This window comes from Cebus imitator, unplaced genomic scaffold, assembly GCF_001604975.1.
Source record: "Cebus imitator isolate Cc_AM_T3 unplaced genomic scaffold, Cebus_imitator-1.0 Scaffold159, whole genome shotgun sequence".
Taxonomy (NCBI): Eukaryota; Metazoa; Chordata; class Mammalia; order Primates; family Cebidae; genus Cebus; species Cebus imitator.
In genome coordinates, this window is record NW_016107474.1 from 2,985,055 (window position 1) to 3,004,444 (window position 19,390).

Sequence of the window (19,390 nt, forward strand, 5' to 3'; positions counted from 1 at the left end):
TCCTCCTTGAAGCCTTGCGGGGGAAGCCGGCTGCGCTCCTGCAGCACTCCAGGGTCACCGGGGCTGATTTGGCAGCATCGAGCCTTGGTGCTTTAATCAGCTTCCATTGGCCCTCCTAACATGTGGCGCTCCAGCAGCGTTTGGGGATTGGCTGATGGATTTTTGAGGCTTTGTTTGTTCCCTTGATTATCCATTCAACAAATGTTCATTAAGCCTGGCGCCGAGCCACAGGGTGGCCACGGTTTTGCTCCAGGAGCTCCCAGCCCAAGCACCAGCTCGTCCGCTTTTGAAGACAGAGCTTCAGCGATGCCGGCTCGTCGCTGGTGTTCAGCATGGAAGGGGCAGAATCAGAGGTGCAGGATTAGGCCACGTGCAGCCTCGGTGGCTCGGGTAGGACACTCGTGGCCTTCTCCAGCCTGGTGGGCTGTGAGCCACTGAACAGCCTAATGTGCACACACGTGTGAGCATGTTCATGTGTGCACATGACACACACATGCCCTCACAGTTTTTTTTGTGTGTGGTGAAGTCTCGCTCTGTCACCCAGGCTGGAGTGCAGTGGTGCGATCTTAGCTCCCTGCAACCTCCATCTCCCGAGTGATTCTCCTGCTTCAGCCTCCCGAGTAGCTGGGACTGCAGGTATGGCCACCACAGCCACCACGACCGGCTAAGTTTTGTAGAGACGGGGTTTCACCATGTTGGCCAGGCTGGTCTCGAACTCCAGACCTCAGGTGATCCGTCCACCTCAGCCTCCCAAAGTGCTGGGATTCCAGGCGTGAACCACCGCGTCCAGCCTCGCCTTCACAATTCTTATGTGCATATGTGCATGCTCACACACAAGGCACGCACATGTACACACGTCTCATGCCAGAATGCATGCGTGCATTTTCACACGTTCACACATCCACATGCTCGCATAGACACACATAACGATGGTGTACATGCATGCACACACAAATGTACATATGCTTGTATACATACAGGCACACGTGTACACACACTCACAGAGATGTACACACAAGTGTACCCACATGCACATTTGCAGTGCGTGTGATGCACACTCACACATATGCACACCCCCAGGTCTGCCCCCAGCATCGAGGCGCCAGTGACAGACTGCAGCAAGAGGCTCCTGCTGTTCCGTCTCTTCTCACCCGCCGCTGTGTCCCGTCATACCAGGCCACGCCTGTGGGTACCCTGGCCTGCTCCTCAAAGCTCATGCTACCCTGTGGACCTAGGGGTGGGCTCACTGGCAGCACAGCCCCCTCAGGAGGACAGACCTGGAGGGAGGCCTGCATGTGCACTCAGGACTTTCAAGTAGGGAGACGGGGTCCTGGAGCAGGGATGGGCTGGGGGCATTTCCCCTGAGCTGTGCATCTGCTTGTCTTCTGGAGCCCCTGGGTGTGGCAAGGGCTGGGCTCCTCTTGACACAGGGCCTGAGGGCAGGAGTCCTGGCTGTCCGGGGCCCAGCAATGCAGCCGTACACCTGACATCTGAAATGGACGTGTCAGCCTCTGGTGTTTTCACGACGTGGCACATCCAGTGTTTTTATTCCATTCAATTTCCTTCTTTCCTTCTTTCTTTTTTTTTGTTGCGACGGAGTCTTGCTCTGTTGCCCAGGCTGGAGTACAGTTGTGCAATCTCGGCTCACTGCAACCTCCGCCTCCTGGATTCAAGCAGTTCTCCTGCCTCAGCCTCCCGAGTAGCTGGGACTATAGGCGCATGCCACCACGCCCGGCTAATTTTTTGTATCTTTAGTAGAGGCAGGGTTTCACCATGTTGGCCAGGATGATCTCGATCTCCTGACCTTGTGATCCGCCCGCCTTGGCCTCCCAAAGTGCTGGGATTATGGGTGTTGAGCCACCGCGCCCGGCCTCGGTTTTCTTTTTGAAAACCACAGCACTCCGTGCTGGTCTCATGCGGGACCCAGCCTCGATGTTTGAGACTATCGAGCAGGTGCCTTTCAGGTTCTTCCCACCTTCGAGCTTTGGGGGTGCTGGGAACACCCCTGGCCTCTCCCTCACCTCTGGAACAAGGGGGTAGACACACAGAGGCCCCGCCTTCCCTGCGCTGGGCCTGTGGGTGCTGGCCCTGCTCATCCACCTCCGCGGGCACTGGTGGCTGTTGCTCCTTTTCATAGTGACCGAAAGCAAACCCAGGGTCTGAACAAGGGTCTGCAGAATGGCCGAGCACCATCGTGTGCGGCTTCCTGCTGCCCCAGATGAGCGCGAGGGGCCCTGGCTGTATCAGGGACACCCACTTCCTGACCGCCTGCCCCACTCTGCCTGTAGCCCTGGGCCTGGGCGGGCTGCCTGGGCATGGTCACCCGCTTCGTCCTCCTTTCTGATTGCCACACTGCAGATCCTCCCCCTCGGTGTCTCCAGATGCGCCTTTTCTGTATCTTGCCTTCACCTCTGGGTGCGTTCAGCCACTGAACCTTGTTCCCGTGATGGGGCCACCCTGAGTGCCCTCCTGACCTTCCGGGCTGTTCTCAGTGGTAGATGTGCCCCGAAGTTAGCAGTGCAGGCTGAGGATGATGGCGTCTGGGTGCAGAGCTGGCTCTGTGTGACCTGAGGCAGCTGACTTACCCCTCCCTGCCTCAGTCTCCACCTCTATCAAATGGGAGTATAATGATAGAACCTGTCACAGGCGTGTGTGGATCAAGCAAGTAAGAGTTGCAGAGTGCTTGAACAGGGCATGGCATATGTGGTTAAATTAAAATTAAATAACTTAAATGACATTAAATAATTAAGGGGTTACCGTGAGGGAAAATAAAATCAGCTAGGTTTTATCCAGCAGCTCCCAAAGGCCAGGTAGGAGTCTAACTGTGTCTGCCGTGGGTCACTTTTCTTCCCCTGTGAGATAGGTACTGTCATTGTGACCATTTTACAGATGACGGGGCTGGGGCCCAGAGAGGCTTAGCCACTTCCCCGCGGCCACACAGCCCAGAGTAACGGAGTCAGTGCGTGAAGGAGGGAAAGCTGTGATGGACAGGCGCTGCTGCCAGCCGCCCTACTCTCGTGACGCTGCTGAGGGCACTGAGCGCGTGCCTGCAGAGCTCGGCCTGGCACGCGGTGGGCAGAATCACAGGGCGTCTCATCCCAAGAGCATTGCTGGTTTCAGCGCTGGGGTGGGTGTTTAGGCAGAGTCTCAGCTGGTCAGGTAACCACTCCTTGACTGTCACAGGCAGGTTGATGCCCCCAATTCTGCTCTCCTCCCCTGAACTGTCGCCGTCACCTGGGAGGGAGGACACTGGGTCTGACGTCATTTCCCTCTCCACACAGCCAGGCCAGTAGCCAGGCCCATAGTAGTTCTAGTGCTATTTTACGTGGTTGCAAATTGGTTTTCCCCATGGCCTGTTCTGGAGTCCACCTGGCGTGGGTGCCAAGCTGGCTGACCCGAGATTCCCAGCCGGGGACGTCTTTTACCTCCCGTGGAGGTGGTACATTTGTCTTTGCCCAGAGCCCTGCAGGCATCCGCTCACTGCCTCCTCACAGGGACTCTGCTCACTCAGGCCAAGATTTCTCTGGACAAACGGCCATGGCGCCGACAGGGCCCTGGCACCCCTCTGCCTGCATGCTGCGCCCTTTCTAGAAGCTTCTGCCTTTTATTTCCCACGCTTCCTTTTCCCCTTCCCACCCCAACTGGGACTCACTTCAGTCAATTACTCCCTTCAGATCTTTTCAGGGAAGGCAGCAGTGAAAAGGCACTGAAATTGCTGTCTTCTCCATCTCTCACATTATTAGATTTCTTTCCGTGGACGTGCGGAAGGCGGCGGGGAGAGAGGCGGCGGGCGAGGGCTGGGGTGGGAGGCGGTTCTTTTTAATCTTTCCATTTTTCTTCTCTTTAAAAAAATGACTCCTAATCCTTTGCTGGTGAGAGTCTTAGACTCTTGAATTGTGTCTTGACGCCAGGAAACGGAGTCTGCGTTTTCATTTTCGGTGACTTTCGTGTTTGCCTGTGGCACCAGAAGGAGTGGATATACATTGTCTGTCTCCCTGTAACCTGAAACGTCAGCCTCACAGAAGCCAGATCTTTCCCTGTTTTGATTACCAAAAGGGATCCAGCTGAGCATGGTGGGGCGCGCCTGTGATCCCAGCTACTCAGGAGGCTGGGGCAGGAGAATCACTTGAACCCTGGAGGAGGAGGTTGCAGTGAGCCGAGATCGGGCCACTGTACTCCAGCCTGGGCAACAGAGTGAGACCCTGTTTCAAAAACAAACAAAGACAACACATCGTCGCGTGAGTGTTCAGGACCAGCTCCTAACACCATTGGGCGAGGTGCGTTCCTGGCTCGGGTTTCAGAATGAACAGAGGGACTCCCTGCAAGTCAGCGGGCTGAGGGGTTTCTCCCGTGTGTCAGGCTGACAGGCTCTGCAGGTGGCTGGGAGGGTGGGCTGGAGCCCCGAGCTCTCCCCTCCCAGCTCTGCCCTGGCCGTCAGTCCAGGAGGTTATGAGACCCCTCTGAGCCTCTGCACGAGTTTCCTCGTCTGGAAAATGATGATGATGACGGCGGTGTCTACCTCACGGGCTGTTGCGAGGATTAAGTGAATTAAAATACGTGGAAAGTATTTAAAATGGGGCAAAGCACAGAGCAGATGCTGCACCTGTGTTGATGATCATTTTATTGCCATTATATTTATTATTCTTCCATCCACTGAATTGAAACCTTCCTGACTGCTAAAAGTCAATTTGTCACTGTGTGCAAGAGCATGAGAATTTTTCTTAGCTCTCTAGGGCCTCTGCTGTTGACTTTTTTTTTCCTAAGAGACAGGGTGTTGCTCTGTCTTCCAGGTTGGAGTGCAGTGGATCTCAGCTCACTGCAGCCTTGACTTCCTGGGTTCCAGTGATCCTCCTGCCTCAGTCTCCTGATTAGCTGGGATCACAGGCATGCACCACCATGGCCAGCTAATTTTTAAAATTTTTGTAGAGACCTGGTGCGGTGGGTCATGCCTATAATCCCAGTAGTTTGGGAGGCCGAGTCGGGTGGATCACTTGAGGTCAGGAGTTCGAGACCAGCCTGGCCAACATAGTGAAACACTGTCTCTACTAATACAAAAATTAGCTGGTCTTGGTGGTGGGGGTGTGTAATCACAGCTACACGGGAGGCTGAGGCAAGAGAATCACTTGAACCTGGGCGGCGGAGGTTGCGGTGATCAGAGATCATGCCACTGCACTCCAGCCTGGGTGACAGAGTGAAACTGTCTCTAAATAAATAAATGAATTAAAATGAAATTTCTGAAGAGACAGGACCTTACTATGTTGCCCAGGCTGGTCTGAAACTCCTGACCCTAAGCAATCCTCCTGCCCTGGCCTCCCAAAGCACTGGGATTGCAAGTGTGAACACCTTCACCTGGCCCGTTACTTACATTTTTTAATGTGTGAGTTTCAAAAGCATCAGGCTTTAGGGAAGAAGGGCTCTGGTGACGGCTGGGGTTAGGCCACAGCGTTGCTTGGTAACGAGCTGATGGCCTCCGTCCCCAGGCCTTCAGGGTGCCTGGGACAGACCCTCGGTCTCTCGACAGTGAACTGGAGACTGGCAGGGAGTCTTTCTATTTCAGTGCTGCCCGCTGTCCCTGGGCAGGGATTTGTCGATGAGCAGTGGGGTTGTGTCTGCAGGACCCGGTGGCCAGCCCTCCAGCCTGTCACTGCCACCTTCCCGACACCTCGGGGCCCACCAAGCAGAAGTGGCATCTCCTGAGGCTGTTTGCCGTGGCTGTCACTGTGTTTCCACGATCCTGTGAACAGAAACCCTGCCCTGGTGTTAACTCACATTGTAGCCAGTGCGTCTGGACGTGTGTTTTTAAAGGGTATAATTTCTGTCAATTTCAATTAGAGCTATTTTTATGTTTGTCACCCTGAAGAATTTCCCTGCGCCTGAGCTGCCGTTTTTCACTGTAATACCCTTGGCAGGGGCTGGGAGAGAATTAATAGTCTAGTGATCACTTCAGTTAATGCCCTGTCGGCGCTGGAGAAACTGACTCTGCTGCGTGAGGCGCTCTGCTCCTTCACGGTCATGATGTCACGTCACCTGTGGTGGCCCACGGTTGAGCTGGGAGCCCAGGGTCTGGGCCTTGGCAGCCCCAGCAGCCCCCACTGTCACATGCTGTTGGGAGGCCTGCTGGATGAATTCCTCCGCCTCAGAGCACCTGTGGCAAGGATCTGTCTCTGTGAGATTCAGGGCACACCAGGGCCAGAGTGTGTTGTCTTCAGGCTGTGTGACCTTTGGCAGGCTGCTCAACTTCTCTGAGCCACATCTCAACAGGGAACACACTCTAAGGATTAGCTGCTCATAGCCACTAGTCTCCCCAGCCTGGGAATCAGAGGAAGCCATGGTGGGATGGGGGGAGCACTGTGCCCCACAAGTACCTAGCAAATGGGGCGTCCCTCCTGGCCCCCCGTTTTCAGCGGCACCTCCTCTCCATGCGCAAATTGCATCCTTCTCCTTGCAATTTATGCATGGAGAAGGGTTGCTGCTGATAAGTGGGGGCAGCAGAGAAAGCCTGGCACAGTCCCTGAGGACAGGAGCGGGTGGTGGGCAGCAGGGAGTGGGGAGCACGGCTGTGGAGAAGGCCTGGCGGCGCAGGGGGTCAGCTGTGCTGCCGGACATGCCTCCCTCAGCCTCTCGGGAGGAAGGTGCTTCTTGATCCTGTTAAACCTGAAATCAGCAAGCAGTTCAACAAACCAAACCGTGACGCGTCCACACCGTGGGGCGCTGCTCAGCAATGGAAAGAGACAAAGCAGGGGTGCACCGGGGGGTGTGGGCGCGTCTCCAGGGGATCTGCTGAGTGGGAAGGCCGGCCCCAAAGAGCAAGCACAGTGTGAGTCCACTGACTTAACGCACTGGGGGCGACAGGGTCCTGGAGTGGAGAGCAGGTCGGTGGTTCTCAGTTCCTGCTTGTGGCGGGTCTGCAGTGATCCAGGGCCGCCCCTGTTGGAGGCTGGGGGTGGGGTGCGGGGTGACGCCATCACTGCTTGTAGCTGCAGGTGAATCTGCAAATATCTCAGCTTCCAAAGTTGGCCGGGTACAGTGGCTCGCACCTGTAATCCTAGCATTTCAGGAGCTTGAAGCAGGAAGATCACTTCAAGCCAGAACTTCAAGATGAGCTTGGGCAGCATAGCCAGGCCCCGTCTCTACGAAAAATGAAACAATTAGCAGGGCATGGTGGTGCATGCCCGTAGATCCAGCTACTCAGGAGGCTGAGGTGGGAGGATGCGTGAGTCCAGGAGGTTGAGGCTGCGGTGAGTTACGATCGCACCACTGCGCTCCAGCCTGGGCAACAAGTGGGACCCTGACTCAAAAAAAAGTTGGAATTTCAAAAAGGCAAAAATCAAAATGATGTCTCTTTAGCCCAGGACACTCAGCGGGCTCCCCTCTCACTGTGAATGAGAGCCACAGTCCTCCCAGGGGCCTGTGGGGACCTCCAAAATGGGACCCATTGCTTCCCTGGCTCCTCCCCGGCACCTGCTCCTTGCTCTTCCTCGGTTGCAGCCAGGCACACTCCCGTGTCAGGGCCTTTGCAGTGGCCGTTCCTGTGCCTGAAACACTGTTCCCCAGGACCATGGCTCCTTACATAACTCAGACCCGTCTCCTCCAGCAGCTGTGCTGGGGCTGCCATGCCAGGGCCTGGGAGTATGGTTCACAGGGGTTGATGGCCTGGGGGTGCAGATCCCAGCCCCGAATCTCTCCCTGGGATGTGGCATGAATGGACGTGGGCGGGGGTGCCTCTGTCTCTGCTGGGAGGGGAGCTGGGGAGAGAGTTCGAGGGAAAGGGGGCGGGTTCTTGGCTGAGGAGGAGGCAGAGAACATTTCTGGGAGGAAGGCAGGGGGCATTTTGGGATGGGAGGGGACTCTTAGGCAGCTGGCAAGGTTTGTGAGCGGCCCATGCATTGCTTTTGCCCGGAACCCTGGGCCGAGCCCGACGCTCCCAGGATGACAGCAGCCCTTGTTTCAGGTCCGAGAGGTGCCCTTCTGAGAAGCTGCGATTGGACACCTGTGTAGGAGGCGGGCGGGCACATGGGATGAGCACAGGGAGTGTGTGAAGCACAGGCTGTTCCCTGTCCACCCTCCAGTGCCCGGTCCCAGAGCTTCACAACACAGGCTCGGGCCCTGGCCGCTGGCCCCAGAGGCTGGCACTGTCACTGTTTCCATCTCACAGATGGGGAAGCCAAGGCCCAAGGAGGTGGAGTCCCTTGCCTGCAGGGATTTTGAAGCAGGCAAGGCTGAGTCTGTGCCTTCGGCCCCAACAGGATGCTGGTTCCCAGGCGGGAGAGGGAAGGGAGGGGAGGAGCCGGTGGTGTAGACGAGCTGGCTGGTGCTGCGTGTGCTTCAGAACGAGCCGCCTGCCGCCTTCAGACAGATGCAGGTGACTCCGTGGGGGCTGCCGTCGCCCTCTGCTCTGCCCTCGCCGCAGTGTCTGCCGAGGCTCAGCCGTGCCTCCCCGGGTCCCGCTGCCTGATGGGTTTTGCCTGCAAGAACTCTCCTCGTGTTTGGGAGTTTGGCGTGTACCGTGCCCCACCTCCTACCCGCTCCCAAACCCCAGGCCTCCTCTCTGCTTTTAGAACAGGGGCCTGCGGGCCGAGTGCGGCCGGCTGTCTGTTTTTGGACGGCCCATGAGCTAAGAAAGGCTTTCACATTTTTAAATGATTGCCAGAAACAAAACCCAAAGGAAGAATAATATTTCACCACAGATAAAAATTACATGAAAATCAGATTGTAATGTCCATAAATAAAGTTTTATTAGAACAGCCGTGCATGTTCATCTAGGCACTGTCTGAAGCTGCTTTGGTTCTGCGGTGGCAAAGCCGAGTGGTTTTGACAGACCATGCAGCCCGCAAAGCCAAAAATACCATCTGGCCTTTTAAGAAAAGGTTTGCAAACGTGCTGCTGCCTCTGGGCCATCGTGCTCGCTGTTCCTGCTTCCGGGAACACTCTTCCCCAGGTGTCTCCGTGGCTGGTGTCCTCGTTTCCTTCAGGTGTTCTCTGTTTTTTTTTTTTTTTTTTTTTTTTCTGTAACCAAATACCGCTTGTGCCCCAATCCTTAGGTCTGTTCACAAACATGCTCTCTCAGTGTGGCCCGCCTATGAAAAACGAGATCTCTACCACCGTCCATCCATCATCCACCATCTTTACTTTCCCCACCCACCACCCTTCCTCCATCCCCTTCTCCTGCTGTTTGTCTTTACGGCACTTCCTACTGACCGACAGATGAACACTTTGTTTATTCATAGTCATGTTGGAATACTTTGTGTCTCCCCAGCCAGAATGTCAGCAGGAATTTTTGACTGTTTCGTTTGCTGCTATATCCCAGGCACAGCACCTAACACATAGTCAGTACTCAATAAACATTTATTGGATGGATGGATGATGAACAAACGGACAGGTGGATGAGTGGATGAACAATGGCCGTGTGGGTGGATGGATAGACGAATGGATGGGCAGATTGATAGACAGTGGACAGATGGACAAATGGATGAATGGATGGATGGAAAATGGATGGGTGGATGGATGGATAGATGGATTGGCAAGTGGGCGGTGATGGGTGGATGGATGGATGATGGATGGGTGGACAGATGATGGACAGATAGATGAATAGTGGATGAGTGGATGGATGATGGATGGATGGATGATGGGCAGGTCGATGAATGGTGGATGAGTGGGTGGATGATGGATGGATGATGGACAGGTGGATGGATAATGGATGAACGGATGAATGGTGGATGGATGGATGGATGATGGGTGGGTGGGTAGATAGGAGATGGACAGGTAGATGGATGATGGATGAGTGGATGCATGGTAGGCAGGTGGATGGATAATGGATGGATGATGGATGGATAGATGATGGACAGGTGGATGGATGGATGAGTGGAAGATGGATGAGTGGTGGATGGATGACGGGTGGGTGGATGGGTAAGGACAGGTAGATGGTGGACGAGTAGATGGATGGCGGGCAGGTGGGTGGATGAGTGGATGGATGATGGGTAGGTGGATGGGTGGATGAGTGGTGGATGGATGATGGATGGATGGATGATAGGCAGGTGGATGGGTGATGGACATGTAGATGGATGGATGGTGGATGAGTGGATGGATGGTGGATAGGTGAGGGGATGCTGGACAGGTGAGTAAATGGTGGATGGATGGATGATGGGTGGGTGGCTGGCTGGGTGGGTGGATATGAAGATGTGACAGAAATGTGGGTGAAAAGCTGAACTGAACCAAAGAATGTCGCTCTTAGATGTCTAGTGAAGCTCCTGGAAACACTCGTGCCCCACCCGCCCATCCCACAGTGCGTCAGAACTTTGGTAAGGGGTTGGCAGGATAAGTGTGGTGTTTTAGGAAGGCCGCTGCCCGGTGGTGTTGGAGAGCTGTTCCTGGCAGGGCTGCACACCCAGGGTCAGCAGGAGGCTGTCTCCCTTGGAGGCAGGAGGTGAGCAGGCACAGGGCAGGCTGGGGATGGGGGAGGGTACCGCTGGCACTGGGAGGGGTCCCTGGGAGAGACAGAATGTCAGTGGCAAGCCTGTCTGAGCTCTGCCTAGCTCCTACTGCTGGCCCCCAGGAGGAGGTTCACAGGCTGATGCCAGGGTCTCAGGACCTCCACATCTTGAGGTGCTGGCCCCTCACCCTGGCCCGGCTGGATTCGCCAGCAGCACCCAAGCACCCTGTTTCCTGACAGCCATGAGGAGGTGCTCTTGCCTCGGGAAGCAGTGAGCTCCTGCCCTGTCCCAGCGTCGTGAGGGATCATCAGCTGCCTCCGAGCCTGAGCGTATCCTGAGGCTCTCTGAGTGTGCTGTCAACATGGATCCCCGCTTTCTAGTGAGGCTTCTGGAAACACTGGTGCCCCACCCACCGATCCCACAGTGGGACCAGACACAGCAAGTGTGCTATCCTTCCTGACCCCAGTGACCCCATCCATATAATGGGACACACAGTTCCAGCTATCTTGTCCACCATCCATCTACCTGCCCATCATCCATCCATCTACTATTCATCTTCTGTCCATCATCTGTCCACCCATCCATCATCGTCCATCCATCCTCTACCCACCTGCTCCTGTGTCCATCCATCCACTCATCCACTGTCCGTCCATCCGTCCTTCCATCATCCATCTACTATTCATCTTCTGTCCATCCTCTCTCCACCCATCCATCCTCCATCCACTAGTCATCTGTCTGTCCATCATCTGTCTACCCATCCATCATCATCCATCCATCATCCGCCCACCTGCCCCTCCATCTGTTCATCCACCCATCCACCGTCCATCATCCATCCATCATCCGCTTGTCCATCTCCCCACTGCGTGTCCATCTGTCCAGTCATCTGTGCATCTATCCATCCAGCTTAGAGCTATGGGCGGGACCCTCAGCTCCATGTTTGCGGAGGAGGAAGCTGAGGCCAGGGACATGACACAAAGAGGCGTTCCCTGGATTACCGTCGCTCCCGCCCAGGTCCCAGCTCCTCTTGGTCACCCAGCTGCACCTGGCCTCTCTTTCTCCGCTTGAGCTTGGTCACTGCTTCTCTGGGAAATGCAGGCTCCTTTCTTTAACCCAGACAAGGTGCTCTGTGCCTGCTGCAAGAGTGTCCAGGCTGGGCAACCTTTGCCCACTTTCTGTTCACTCAGCCTCAGCTTTCCCATCTGTACATTGAGTTGGTCATTCCTGCCTGGCCTGCCTGGCGGAAGCCCGCAAGGCTCTGGGTCATGCTTTTGTGCATGTGTGTCGTGGATTTTCCAGGTGACTCGGGCAGCTGCAGCCAGCCACCGCCTAGCCAAACTTGAAGCCTGGGACAGATCAGAACCGCCTTTTGATTTATTCAAGCCTGGACCATGTGTCTCATTGAGCTTCTGTGGTTCCCAAGGCTGCAGGAGCCCAGCGCCTCCCTCCCTCCGGCCCCTGAGAGGCAGGGAGGGTCTGATCCCCACCCCCACTGCGGTGCCCCTGCCCCAGACGGATAACCCCCACCGGCCCTGCCACTCCCCCACCCGCCCTGCAGCTCCCCCACCGGTCCTGCCACTCCCCCACCCCAGCCGGGAGCGCTGCAGCCGGAGAGGCCCTAATTGCAGTCACAGATGTGGCAGCCACCAGCCTCTCCCGTGCGATCTGCCGTGTGGCGTGTGCTTAATTAGTCCCTGATTACTCATTTGCCGGGTGCTGTGTGTATTCCATATCTAATAACTTTCCAATTACACCCGGTCGCCAGCACACATTTAATAACCCTTTAGTTGTCTGCTTATCAGGGACTCTGCATTCGGCATCTCCAGTCTCCCCGACCCGAAGCCTTATCATTCCCTTTATTGCGGTATTTGGAGTCCTCTGCTAGCCATTACGGAGCTATTACAGGGAATTAAGGGGCGTAAAATACTGTTTTTGGCCTCTGACGCACTAGCTCGAAGCACAGAACAAGAAATCCCATCAGGGCAGGCTGAGCACAATGTCTTCGTAGGTGGGCTTTGGTGCGGCGCCACTGCGGGTCAGGACAGTGGGAGGAGGGGCTCCCGTCGCAGGGCTGGCCTGTCTGTGTTCCCTTCTCTCCCTCCCTGGCACACAGCAGCACTTGGGATGCAACCTGCATGTCCCCAGCAGGGACGGGGGCCTCTGGTCGGCCCAGGAGGTGCTCCTGGGCTGGCTGTGCCTGCTGCCCTCCCTAGTCAACGCACACACCCTGCCAGCACCCTGGGGAAGGGACTGCCTTTCCCTCTGCCCTTGGCTTTGTGCCTGTGCTTGATTTTTCTCGGGGCAAAGAGGAGGCGACGCTGTGTTCTTTTGTGCTGTGGGGATGCTGGCATCTCTTCCCTCTCCTGCGGTTGTGTTCCTTGTCTCCTCTTCTCTGCTTCGCTCTTGAGCTAAATCGGCCTCAGCCCATCAGCAAACCTCCCCTCTGCCGTTCACCAGCTGCACAGACCTGCCTGCCCCAGAGCAGAGTCTGAGTTGCTGTGTGGCTGCTAGGCATGGGGGTGCGGATTCAGGCTCTGCCCGTGCTCAGTGAGCACCTACTGTGCCCTGGGCAGTGGGTGGGGACGAGGTACTTGGCAGGGCACACATGCTGGCCTGCATTTTTGGCTCTCACTGTGACCAGCTGGGTGACATTGGGCAGTTGACTTGACTTCCATGCCTTTGAGAAGTCAGGGGGCGTTGCTAGGATGATTTAATGGGCTGTGGATGGCAGGTGCCCAGCTGGCACCTGGCACATAGTAGGTGCTCAGGACACCCAAGGCAGATGTTCCTAGCCCGCTTCCCGGAGACGTCAGCTCAGAACCAGAGAGCTGTGTCTCGCATGGTCTCTCCCAGTCACGCCGGCAGGCGAGTGGCAGCGTGGACTCGGGCCTACCTGTGTTTTACTCAAGGTCAGCTGTGCCGGTTTCCCAGGTGCACCTGGAGCTTGCTTGGAATGAAGCAATGATTCAGGCTGACCAGGAAGAGTGGGTAGGCTAGTTCTCCTGACATTTAACTGTTCAAAGCACGTTCCCTGGACCATGCCCCTGTGACTTCAGGGGCCCTAGACTCCAGCAGCTAGGAGGCCGCCCTGCCAGCTGGAGCCGAAACTGCCCAGAGGCCAAGGTGTGAGGGCACTGGACAGGCCCCGCCCTCGCCATCTGCACCCAAGGCTAAGACGCCTTCCCCAGCACACGCCCCTTCAAGCTTTGTGGGGCCGTGGGGTCACGGTGGTGCTTTGATTCTTGTTTCTGATGGTCCTGCTCTTAGTTCATGGGATCAGGTGCTTATTGAGCACCTGCAGTGTTCCCAGTGGTTTGGCAGAATAGTTCACTTGATTTCCTCTTGGAGGTGGGCACTGTGTTGTCCCTCTCATGTTATTTTTGAGACAGACTCTTCCTCTCTTGCCCAGGCTGGAGTGCAGCGGCGCTATGATCTCCACTCCTGCTGCCTCCAACTCCTGGGTTCAAGCGATTCTCCTGCCTCAGCCTCCCCAGCAGCTGGGATTACAGGTGCCTGCCACCACGCCCGGCTAATTATTGCATTTTTGGTAGAGGCAGGGTTTTGCCGTGTTGGCCAGGCTGGTCTTGAACTCCTGGGCTCAAGTGATCTGCCTGCCTCAGCCTCCCAAAGTGCCAGCCTCATTGTACTCAAAAGGAAATCAAGGCCTGGAGAGGTGAAGTCACTCTGCTAAGACCTCCCAGCTGGGAGAGTGGCCAGGACCTGGGGCGCCAGCTGTGCCCTGCTATAGGGGAGGCCAGTAGATGGAGTCTGGCTGGGTGCCCAGGAGGGAGAGGGAGCTGACTCTGTGAACAGCCAACCAGTTCCTGCCAAAAAGGCTCCCGGAGAAGGAAATTCTGATGTCTCCGTTCAGCAGCCCCTGGGCTGCCATGCGTCCTCAAACTGGAATGCCCCTTATTATTCAAAATACAGGGTTTACACAGTTCCATGTGAGGAACCTGGAAAACGCCGTGCCAACTTTAAAAAGAAGGCAGTGCATAAGGCCACGTGTTGGATTTGTATGAAATGTCTAGAAGAGGCCAGGCCACAGAGGCAGAGACGGAGAGTGATTGCAGGGCCTGGAGGCTGGGGTTAAGAGGGGCTGCTTGTGGGGGTGTGGGCTTCTTTCCTTTAGGGGTGATGACAATGCTCTGGAATGGATGGCAGCAATGGTTACACAGCTTAGAAATACATGGACGCCATCAAATGGTACACTTTAAATGGGTGAATTGTATAGTATGTGAATTATATCTCAATAAAGCATTTAAAAGAATAGACTGGGGTCGGGTGCAGTGGCTCATACTTGTAATCCCAGCACTTTGGGAGGCCGAGGCAGGCAGATCACCTGAGGTCGGGAGTTCGAGACCAGACTGGCCAACACGGTGAAACCCGTCTCTCCTAAAAATACAAAAATTAGCTTTGTGTGGTGTTACACAACTGTGGGCCCAGCTACTTGGGAGGCTGAGGCGGGAGAATCACCTGAACCTGGGAGGCAAAGGTTACAGTCAGCCAAGATCTCACCGGTACACTTCAGCCTGGGTAACAGAGGGAGACTCCGTCTCAAAACAAAAACAAATAAATCAGGGCTCCCAGACCTAGGGATTTCATGGACTAATAAAATTAATAAAACAAAGCTGCAGAGGCAGAGGTTGCAGGGAGTGGGGATCATTGCGCCACTGCACTCCAGCCTGGATGGTGCGCGCACGCACGCACACACGTGCACACGCACACACACGTGCACACACGCACACACGCACACGCGCGCGCACACACACACACAGTCCTCCGCTTTGGAGCAGGCATGTGGGATCTGCCTTCCCCCACACCCTCCCCTGGGTCTACCAGGAGTCGGCTGTCTCCAGAAGCCACTCCAGCTCCCTGGAGAAAGCGAGACAATGCCGGATCCATTAGGCTATTCAGCAGTGGGCTGTGAACCCCCATTTATTTGGAAGAACCCTATTAAATTTTCCTCCTTTTGCCCTTCCCATTAACTGACGAAAGCTTTAAAGGTGGCGGCTCTGGTCCAGGAAAATTCAGAAGACAATGGCGTTTTCCCAGCCTGGCCAGTCATCCGAAGCCAGGGCTGCCTGGGCCCCTTGGGCTGCTGTGCAGGCCCCCTGGAGTGGGGGACAATGACATCTCAGGCCCCGGCACAATAGTACTTTAAATCCAGACACACTGTGGGCTTGGAAGTCTTGGCCCAGTAGAGCAGGCGCAGCGCATGTGCAGGTTTCAGGGCCTGCTCTTTACTCATTAGGGGCTCCTGTGACTGTGGCCTCAGAAGAATAAGGAAGGGGGGCCCGTTGCCTCTGTTTGGTTACCTGGCTGAGAACCTTTGCCTCCACCTTCAAGATGGTGCTGAGGCCAGGTGCAGTGGCTCACGCCTGTAATCCCAGCACTTTGGGAGGCCAAGGCGATTGGAGCATCTGAGGTCGGGAGTTCAACACCAGCCTGATCAACATGGAGAAACCCCATCTCTACTAAAAATACAAAAAATTAGCTGGATGTGGTGGTAGATGCCTGTAATCCCAGCTACTCGGGAGGCTGAGGCAGGAGAATCACTTGAATCTGGAAGGTGGAGGTTGCAGAGAGCTGAGATCAAGCCATTGCACTCCACCCTGGGCAACAAGAGCAAAACCCCATCTCAAAAAAAAAAAGATGGTTCTGAGCATGAGATAATCCATATTCACAAAACCCCGTGTGCCCTGCAGCCTCGTCTGTCCATTAATATTGACCAGGCTCCCCAAAGAGTCCAGGCCAAGCTGCTGACAAAGAAAAGGGGTGAAATCCTTTCACTCCCCACAAGAGTTACGATGCTGGGAAGAGCGAGGCCAGGGGAGGGACTGGCACCTGGTTCCCTGTGTTTCTGACGCACACAGCTCAGCAGACAGCGATGCCAGGGAACACTGATACCCAGGCCAGGCGCTGTTCCAGAACTCGAAGGACTGTATCAGTTCTCTGTGGCTGTGTAACAAAGTATTACACAGTTAGCAGCTTGGGATAACGCGAACACGTGTTTATTATCACATAGTTCAACCAGGCCCTCTGCTCTGAGTCTCGCCAGCTGCAGATCAAGATGTTGGCCAGGGCGCGGTCTCATATGGGGGCTTGACTGGGGAGGGACCCGCCTCCACACTTAGCTGGGTTGTTGGCAGTATTTGTCTGTCTGTCTGTAGCACTGAGGGTTGCTGTGCACCCCTATACAAGTTTGTGTGCGGATGGCTGGGTGTTTTCAGTTCTCCTGGCTATGTGTCTAGGAGTGGAGTTGCTGGGTTGCAGGGTGACCCTATGTTAGGCCACCTGATGGACTGCCAGGCTGTTTTCCAAAGCAACTGCGTCCGTTTATGTTCCCATCAAGAGCGTAGGAGGGTTTGCACAGTGTTTTCACATTTTGGGGATTAGTTGCTGACACTTCATCATCAGGAGAGTTCAACTTTAAATAACAGATTCCCAAATTCAGAAGTGGTGGCATGCACCTATCGTCCCAACTCCCAGGGAAGCTGAGGCAGGAGGATGGCTGGAGTCCAGGAATTCAAGGCGGGCCTGGGCGACACCGCAAGACCCTGTCTCTTAATGAAAACACCTTAAAAAAGAGGATTCCCAGATTCTCCTTGAAAACTCGGAAGATCTGGCAAGACAGGGCTCAGTTTCATCCATGCGATACCTGCCGACCCTGGGAAGGGCCGTGGCTGTGTCCCTGCAGTCTCATCCACTCGGTGCCCTTGCGGAGACTTCCCCCCCAGCCCCTGCGGGGATGTGTGTTTCAACCTCTTGTCCTCAGCTACAAGCCCCTTGAGGAAGACGGGAGCCCCGTCCAGGCCACCTGTGCCGGAAGCCCACTGCCCGGTAGGCTGGTGTCAGCTGCTCAGTCTCGTGTGCATTCCTGCCTCTGGCGCCCTGTGCAGGCTGCTGCCTCCCACACCTGGAATGCTGTGGCTCCTGTTCCCACTCCCTTTCAAACCCTACTGCTCCTGAAGGCCCAGGTCACATTCCAGCTGCTCCGGGAAGCCTGTGTGGATTTACTTCCCCAGCCTGGGGCCCCTCGCACTCTAAGCTCCTGCAGTACTTGTCATGTGCGCTCCCGTCTCCTCCAGTGCTATCCCTCTGCCATCTTCTGTTCTCTCCTTAAACGCTGTGTCCCCCAGTTGCTCTGTAAGCTGTCTAAGGTTACAGACAACTGCTTGGGGCCAAATCTCTCTCTCCAGTTACTCTGTGAGCTCAGACCACTTCGTTTGTCTCTTCCTGCCTCCATGCCTTGTTGGAAGGATAAACTATGCTAGTCGGTATAAAGCCCTAGATCAGTGCCTGGCACATAGTAGGTGCTCAGTGAAAGGGTGGTTTTCTCACTTGTTCCAGTGCTGAGCTGAGTGAAGCATGAGCCTCACCACAGCCATGTTGGCTGACTTGTCCTTCCACTCACTGTCCCGCTTCTGGGAGCCATCTCCAGCCCAAGTGGGGCCTCTCAGCTTCTCCCTCCAGCAGAACCCTGGCCCGGCAGCTGCAGGAGGAACCAGGAGGTGGGCAGGTGTCGAGACTGGGCATGGCACAGCCCTTCCCTGCTCCCCTCCAGCTCGTTCCCTGGGGACTTGAACGCTAATTCGGCCCAGTTTGACTGGGTGCTGCCTCGTAAGCCCTCCCCGGCAGCAGGAGCCTCTGGGGCTGGCTGGAGCTGCCATCTGTGCCCTGTCGTAGACACAGCAGCCCCAAGCCTGTCCCTCTTTAGCATCACCCTGCAGCGTTTCCCGAGATGACTCAGGGCAAGGCTGCAGGAGTGACCCCGTTCCCACAGGGTGGGAACCACCTCACTACGGGCCCCCAGGTCCCTGCGTGCTGATGGGCCGACCCCAGGTTCTGAGTGAGTGGTTGAATGAATAAAGTCAGCCGCCGCCTCCTGGCTCCAGCCTAAGCCGCCAGCAGGCCTGTGGGATTTGTGGGGGCTGTGGTCTGGCCAGTGTCACCATATGGATCCCATAAATTAAAGCGTTCCCAGAAACAAACGGTAAATTTCTATGTCCCCCGCCTGTGGGGCTGGTGCAGCCTGTGCTCGCACGGGGAGTTCTGAGGCCTCCGTCTCACTTAGGCACTTGGGTTTTTATAGCACTAATCCCTAAAAGAAAAAAAACTAGATCAACAGAAAGTTGCTTTTCTACAACCCCACCATCCCCAGAGCTACTCACTGGGAAATGGAGGGTCACCACAGCTGGTGCCCCCATGACCGGGCAGTGCAGTTGGTTGTTGCATAGCTCGCCACCTCTGAAGCCCCTGGCCTGGACTGACCCTGTCTGTGACCTCGGGCTCCTGCCAACCCTCCCTGGAAAGGGGATGGGCCAGCTAGAGCAGCCCGTCACGGTGACAGAGAGCAGCCGCTGACAGCCAGGGCTGAGGGTGGGGAGCAGGGAGCCCTTTCCTGGAGACAGAGTTGCTCTGTGGGATGATGAGAAAGTTCTAGAAATGGATGGTGGTGATGGTAGGACAGTATTGGGGATGTCCTCAGTGCTACTGAACTGCACACTTAGAATATGGTAAATTCTGTGTTAGGTATGTTTTATGACAATTTTAAAGACTATAAAAAAGTGGCCAGGCGTGGTGGCTCTGCCTGTAATCCCAGCACTGGGGGAGGCTGAGGCCGGCTCATCACTTGAGGTCAGGAGTTCGAAACCAGCCTGGCCAACATGGTGCAACCCCATCTCTATTAAAAAAAACAAAAAATTGCGCAGGGCGCGGTGGCTCAAGCCTGTAATCCCAGCACTTTGGGAGGCCGAGGCGGGTGGATCACGAGGTCAAGAGATTGAGACCATCCTGGTCAACATGGTGAAACCCCCTCTCTACTAAAAATACAAAACATTAGCTGGGCATGGTGGCGCATGCCTGTAGTCCCAGCTACTCAGGAGGCTGAGGCAGGAGAATTGCCTGAACCCAGGAGGCGGAGGTTGCGGTGAGCCGAGATCGCGCCATTGCACTCCAGC